The sequence below is a fragment of the Thunnus thynnus genome, chromosome 11, assembly GCF_963924715.1.
Source record: "Thunnus thynnus chromosome 11, fThuThy2.1, whole genome shotgun sequence".
NCBI classification, from domain to species: Eukaryota; Metazoa; Chordata; class Actinopteri; order Scombriformes; family Scombridae; genus Thunnus; species Thunnus thynnus.
In genome coordinates, this window is record NC_089527.1 from 25,909,071 (window position 1) to 25,916,915 (window position 7,845).

Genomic DNA, 7,845 nt, shown 5'->3' on the forward strand with positions numbered 1-7,845 from the left:
CTTCATTCTAGTGATTTTTACACAGCCCCACATCTCAGTACTGATACTATGAACAAAATACTATCATACCAAGCACAAAAAGAACAAACTAAAACTCAGGTTTGAAAAAATCTGGAGCAGTTCTCTCCATGAATGTGAAAGCTACAGATTAATTGTCTATCAGCATTTTTGTAATGTATATATAGGACACGATGCACAGGTTGAGGAGTTTTTCTAAAGTTGTTTCCGACACAGGGAATGTTCATTGTTATTCATTTATTTAAAATGTACTGAGGCATGTCTCTGTTGGATTTATTGATTGACGGGTCAGTATCCTTTGATCTTGACAACTTGAAACTCACTTTAAAGTCAAAAATCTATTTTCTGAACTTCTTCAGTCTTCCACTCAAGGCCAGTTTGAGTTTACATAATGGTGTGTTTATTATTTAGTGAACATTACAGTATGCTGACTAACTTAACTTTTGCAATATGTGGGTTTCTTATCTTTTGCAGCCACATCCTCCCAAACATTCTCAGGGTGAAAGCCAGATCCTGCTTTCAACACATTGGCTACATCTCAGGTTGGGAACTTTCCTGTAACTCACGGTGAGAGTAGTATGGAGGGTTTTAAGGGACGAAACTAAATATATAAATACATAAATGATTATATAATTAAAGGCTTAAATAAATGAAAAAATACATAATGATGTAATTTAATGCTCAATTGTCACCTTTAATAAATAAATCACAAATTAAAGAGACATTAAATATATAAATGTAAAATTTGTATATATATATATATATATATATATATATATATATATTATGTACTTATATATATAGTTTCGGCCCTTAAAACCCTCCATAGAGTACAGTGTGTTTAACATCTTGCTTTAACTGTGAGTTTGGTATTTCTCTCACACTTACTTTATTTCAGTAAGACCTTGTCCTCTGACCTACAGCCCTCTCAGCTCAGCTCAGGGAGGTTTTCTCTACACTTGGTTGACCATGACCTGCACTATAGTTTTTCTACCCCCTCTCCCACTCAGAGAAAAAAATCCCTTCCTCAAACAGAAGCATTCATGGTTTGGTTGTTATTAAACCCATAGGAGAGACAGACAGCTTGGAGCTAGATCAGCGCAGAAGGAGAGCTCTTTGGCCAGGAGGGAGAGTACAATATGATATAGTGTTGCATGTGTTACATGGTGTATTATGTTTCAAGGATATGTTTATTTTTATGAAGAATGACAGCCTCAGGGGAAAACCTGGATATCTCCTGGATACATCCGTAAAAAAGATATAACCTTTGAATATTTGTCATTTTGACACTGATGTTTGCATTCTTTTACTGAATACTTTTTATTTTTTGACAGAGTTATCATTTGAACATGGTTAAGTTTCCCGTGAATGTCAAAAACATACACACATGGTCCAGTTTTTAGTTTTTGAGAACTAAACCATTCATAGGTATTTATTAAGGATGTATTTTTTTTCATAACTTTAACAATAACAATAACAGTGATTGTTGCTTATTTAAGCATGAATATTTAATGTTGTAGAGAAATATGAAGTAAGAAAAAAATAAGAAGTTTTCTGTGCCTTTACTGTAAATGCCAATGTGGCTAAAATGCACCTGCACTTTTATTCTGTAATTAGAAAATATGCGTGCAAGTACAGATTGATCCCAGCCTTCACTTAAACCTGCATGAGTTGTCCAGTAAGTATATTATACCATATCTATGCAGGCATTATTGTAATCTGGGGGTATTGTAAATGTCTTAGAGTTCATGAGACTGCAGTGTGATGCTGAAAGACTTAGGAAATCAAAATTGCTTGTTGTAATGAAAAAAACAAACATGATTAGATGAGGAAATGCTTTTTGATAGTTTTATCTTTTAAACAAGCTGATATCATAAATTATCCAAACAACGAGGAATTATTGAATCAAATTTAGGAAGAGGGACATTTCCTCCTCAGTTAAAGTAATTCAAAGACTTAACAAGCTTAGAAGGCTAACACATTTACACTTATTAAAGATGCCTATCAAGCATGATCAGCCTCAAAATCCAACAAAAACATCCGCTGTCCAGCCTGGATCTGATTGTCATCTCTGGATCTCTTTATACTGCAACATAGCCAGATTTTATTATCATCCTCATCTGTGCTTGATTATATATCTGCTATTTCCTTCCACAAGGCATGGGATTTCTATTTTGATATGTGTTTTAGAAATGTAGAGTTACGTGTGTGTGCGTGTGTGTATGTGGCTTGTAGTCAAGGTTAATAGTCCCACTGCTCTCTCATCATGGAAATCTGCAAGTCATTATCCAAACTGCGCTGTAGTATAACTAACAACAAGACTCCTGAGTACGGAAATGGCACATGCAACTGATTTCCACACATTAAATACAGTATATATTTCATATTTGTGGTCCCTTTTCTCATCATATGTAGTCTGCATTTGTTTCCATTCTCTATTCTGTTTCTATTATCTCAGTAGGTTTTTATATCTATGTTGGGGCTATTTGAAATCTCTTTGCCACGTGGATTCATGTTAACACTCTGTTTGTCTTTGCTGTATCCTGGTATTTTTCACCACTGAGATGACTCAGTTTCCACATGGGATTTATTAAAGATTCAACATACTGTATCTTAGGATGACCTTTTTTAGGCATGAGGCTGAATAAAACATTTCAGCAGTGACTGACAAATGGAATTTTTAGCTTGTATTGTATCTGATGTGACAGACAAAAAATAGAAACAATGCTAATGTCTTCCATTTTGTTCAAAGATCTCCTTGTCATTCTTCCGCAGCTTCCCTCACACGTTCCCAGGGTTTCACTGCACTACAGTACAACCATTAGCATACCAGTAACAAAACTGCACATGGAATTGATTTGGGTTAGTGCATCGCTCCTATCTGAACATTCCTCTCCCCGTCTTTATTCGAAAATAATGCAATGCAGGAATGTACTTTGTCCCATTGAGTTTGGGGATGCACTTCATTGCAAATGGCTCTGCTGAAGTAACCACAACTCCACCCACATCACACGGTGCTTAAATCAATTGCATTTAACAGTATATCTGCTATTCTCTGCAGTGTTTCTCTCTACTTGCTTTTAAACATAAAACACTGGGCTGTTATATATTGATTTTCTACTTTTTATCAACTTTCATGTTCTGTAATCAGTACTTGTTTGAGTCATTTATCAATAAGGTCATAATACCCTAAGAGTGGGTAATAGTGAAATGTACATTTATTGTACTCCAGTACAGTTTTCTGTGAGTTGTACTTAATACTTCTACTTTGTAATTCTACTCCACTCCACTCACTCCATAGAGAGTATTGTACAATTCACACAAGTACATTTATTTAACAACTATAGTTACTAGTTGCACCATTATGGTTGCACCATTTAATGGGTCAGGGATAAAATCCAAAAGTATAATATAGTGTTTTAAGTATTTTGGGGCAAGTCCAACTCAAGTCATTTAAGACAAGTTCATATTAATTATTAATTATTAATTAAGATAATTTCTTTATTATCAACTAATCTCAGTTCACTAATCAGTTCTTGATACAGAGCTTTGCTAGCTAGTTGTGCTACATATCACAACCTCTTGACTTTGTACCATGTTGTACATTGTAAAGAACCTTAGTACAAAGTCAAGAGGTTGTGATATGTAACACAGCAAGCTAGCCATACAGGAACTACTCTCTGGAGACTAAAAACATGATCGCCATTTCTAAACTAAAATGACCATACTGTTCGTAATGAAGGAACATGTCACCTAGTGCAACAGCATGGCTCACTGGTGTGTTTTTAATAGTTTTTGGACAACAACAGAGGTCTACGGCACACAGGAGAAGATATATCAGGCTTTGGATACACACACAATACTTGTAAGTAGGATCAACTTAAGTACATTTTCTGGTAATACTTGTCTACTTTTACTTAAGCAACATTTTGAATGAGTTTAGTGTTTTACATTGTTGTATTGCTACCTTTAGGACTTGAGTGCTTCTTCCATCACTGAGAGCTGGAATACATGTGTGAGCAATTCCTCATTGTCAGTCCATATCCCTCTCATCCATTCAGACAAATCTCCCCACTAGCTCTTAAGTCTCAAGTTCACCCCTAAACAAGTTGCTCCTGTAACATATCTGCTATGCTGTGCAGAGCAAATAGAACAAGTAGGATTTGAAAGCCCCACATCTCAGGGTCATTAGATTGGAAGCCATGGCCTGGACAGCACCATGTGGATATTGACTCATAGGCTGTCCTCCTACACCACAGGCCCTCTATGATGTTTCCTCCTATGAAAGGCTCCCTATTGACATGATGAATGGGCTCAGCTTCACGGTGCAGTGCTCGGGGAAATTGAGTCACAGCCAGGAGGTCATCAGTCCAAGCCTGGTTTACACATGAACATAATCATCCTAATATATACCCATATGCATCGGTGGGTTAACACGCTAAGAGGCTACTTAGCTGAGCAAACTTTACTGAAGAATCTATTCACATGTCTCAATGGGTAGGTTGTCTGCCTTGGTGGTTAATTCAACTAAAGGCTTTTCAGAATGGTGAAGATCCAGATCTCAGTCTCCACCTGAGAACTGAGACTGAGAATTAATCTAATGCATTTTCTCTGTGAAAAGAGTATTTGAATGTGTACCAAACATATTTTTACTGCTCATGTTCAGATATTCTATATCAGTTTTCTCTCCCAAGTTCATTCTCGTACATTGGGCAGCTTTAAAAAGTCCTATGAAAGCCCAAAAATGTACTTTATCCTTTTCAAAAAATGGCGTAAGAGGCAAAATATGTAAACAAAAAGTTTTGTATTTGAGTTTTATGTTCCCGGAAAGAGACTACAGTAATACAGTAATAGAAAACCGTACTTATAAGGAGGCTTCTGTGTTTTTATAAACAGATTATCAACAGGTAGTGCTTCAAGAATACACACGTAGTTCATTAGCTTTAGTCTGGTTCCAAACCTCTGAATCACTGTCCACAGCTGTGATATTTTCAGCAATTCAGTAAATAGACAGTGAAACCAAAGTGCAGTTCAGTTTGTTTATAACTCAACTTCAGCTAATCTCTGACGTAAAATGCTAACACATCCATAAGCAATACTCATGTTTTGTTATGGTTCTAATTACATAATTAGAATATTTTGTTGCTATGACCTGATGTGCAGCATTTGCTGTTTTTCTGTTTAAAACTTCAGGTATTTTTCATGGTTTGTGCCCTCATTTATTTCTTTCCATCTGTATTGCCACATAAAATGTTAAAATGCAAGAGAAATACAATAAATCAGTCCTTTACTTTCCAGTGGGTTTTCATTTTGTTTGCACAAGGTGTGCACAACCGGTGTGGATGGGGTCTCCAGTCTCAGCAAAACACTTGTGGTTAGGATTAAGGTCCACACCCAGGAGCAACCAACACACACACACACACACACACACACACACACACACACAAACACACACACACACACACACACACACACACACACATATATACACATGCATGCACGCTCACATACTTTCACAGCTGCTCTGTGTTTTCACATGTGAAGTCATGTTCTGTTGAAGTGGAAAAAAAACAGTAGCGCACATCTACATGGAGGACACAACCCTGAAAAGAACAATGAAGTGAGGGTGAGAAAGAGGGCGGTAGAAAGTGACAGCATGAGACAGAGGATCAAGGATATGAGGAAAAAAGAACAAGGCAACTCCTCCTTGATCCACTCGGTGTCTGACTTGTATTAACCTCTGCACGTTTCTTGGCCAAATAGTTTTTATGTTCCAGTTCTGCTGAGCTCCACTAAATGATGACATATGAGAATCGTTAGGTTATTTCAGTCCCATGAAAGCAACGCCCTTTTATTTCTAATCCAGGTCCTCTCTTTCATGTGCTTCCAAGCTGAAAACGTTGTGGGTGGATGTGGTCAAGGAGTCTGCTTCAGAAGCATGTTGGTACCAATTAAAGATACCACTTAAAGGACGCTTCTTGATCTCTTTAATCAGCTTTTCAAATATATATTTTTGTGTATAATATTTTTGTCTGCAGTTTTGGTCACCTGTTCATACAGCTACAGATGTCTGCTTATAGCCTGTAAATAACATTGTGTCAATAAAATATTCCATCTAATATTCTCAGTGTGTCCTGTTATTGCAGTTGCTTAAAGGGTTGAAATGTGGGAGTCAAGGAACGCAGCAATCTTCTTTTAAAGGATCCCTCCTATGAAAATGCACATTTGTATGTGTGCACTCATGTGTCATGTAAATGTGTGTAACATGTGACAGGTTTCCCTCCCACTGAACTGTCAGCGGGCTGATAAAACAGACAGAGAGTTCAAAGGTCATGGGCCAAGGTCAAAGGTCATTGTGTTTATGAATGCAGCCCTAGACTGGACATACTGCGTCAACAAAAATTCATTAGGGTCAGGATGTCACTGTGGAGTGAGACAGTGTTTCCCAAACAACGTCTCGTATTTCCACCAGGTTGGTCTGTAGCAGAGTGGATGTGCAAGATTTGTGAATATCAAACAGTGATGAGCAGATTTTCTTCTCAGCTTGAAGTGATGGTTGATATCTTGAACCGAAACCTGAAAAATACGATATACTTCACATGTGTCTGCAACTGTGTCACGTTAATGACAAATAGACATTCTTTAATTTGAAAGTGGGCCGCATGGAAACTGGAAGTGTGGCCACATCCTCTGATTCTTGACCACCTTAAAATTATCAGTGTAGCAGCCTGCCATTCATCCACACACCGCTGTTTTATGGGGCATATGAGAATTACCAGGATCTTTTCAGCCCTAAATCTCAGAAAGAACTGTCAGTCCAGTTTTAGACGTGTTACACTCACCAAAAAAGCCTTTGAACAGAACATGTGAGGCCCAGATGGCTGTGAACTTTGTGTGGGATGTCAGACTTTGTGAAGAGTTTGATTTGAACAGGAGAAGGGTGGTGCAGGAAAGCCAAAATGTTCTTTCTAAAGCAAAGTTTACAGAAGAAGACTCAGTACTGAGCTGCGCCCTGCTTCCATCATACAAATTAATACCATGCAGTTTGTACTGTATACACATTTTCATAGTCTACTATTTTTGAATTTAGTACATGAAGTTAATTTACTTTAACAATTTTTGAATTTTTGTGTATGTTTTCCAAGATCCTCCTGGAGCTGTCTTGCCACCATTTGCAACATTATTGTTGCATTATTATTCAGAATTTCTTCCAGCTGTAAGTAGCTCTACCATTTCCATTTTGCATTGTGGGACAATAGTGTTCACCAAATATACTTAAGTTTGTCACTTTTCCAGTGTGAAAACATTGTCAAAACTTGTTAGAGTATGTTTCTGTTACAGTGTCAGACATTTAATGACAAACAGACATTATTTGCGGATGAAAAATGAAGATATAGAGATGTACAGTAGGTGCACCTTTCATGACCTGTTACCTGTTAAGAAATCATGTCATCAATCTCAGAAAATGAATAAACACCTATCATTTATCAGATCTGCTGGATGCTGAATGTTGGATGTTGGGGTCAGTGGGTCAGTATCTGTCGCACATGTGAACACCACATGCAACATATGTTTTAAAAGTACATCTAAAACCACTATGGCTGGCACATCTGCTCACCTCATGTTCAATGTAGTGAATGTGTGCTTGCATATAAATGTGAAAGAATTACTGTATATAACTTTACTTTACTGGTCTGTCTGAGTTTAATACAGGTCTGTAATAACCAACTATCCAGATGGAAGTAAAATACATGGTTCAGCTGGCAGTCCTGAGAACGACTTGCGCTCCGGCATATTCAGAGTGGACAGTCTGTGTAGTGGGCAGAA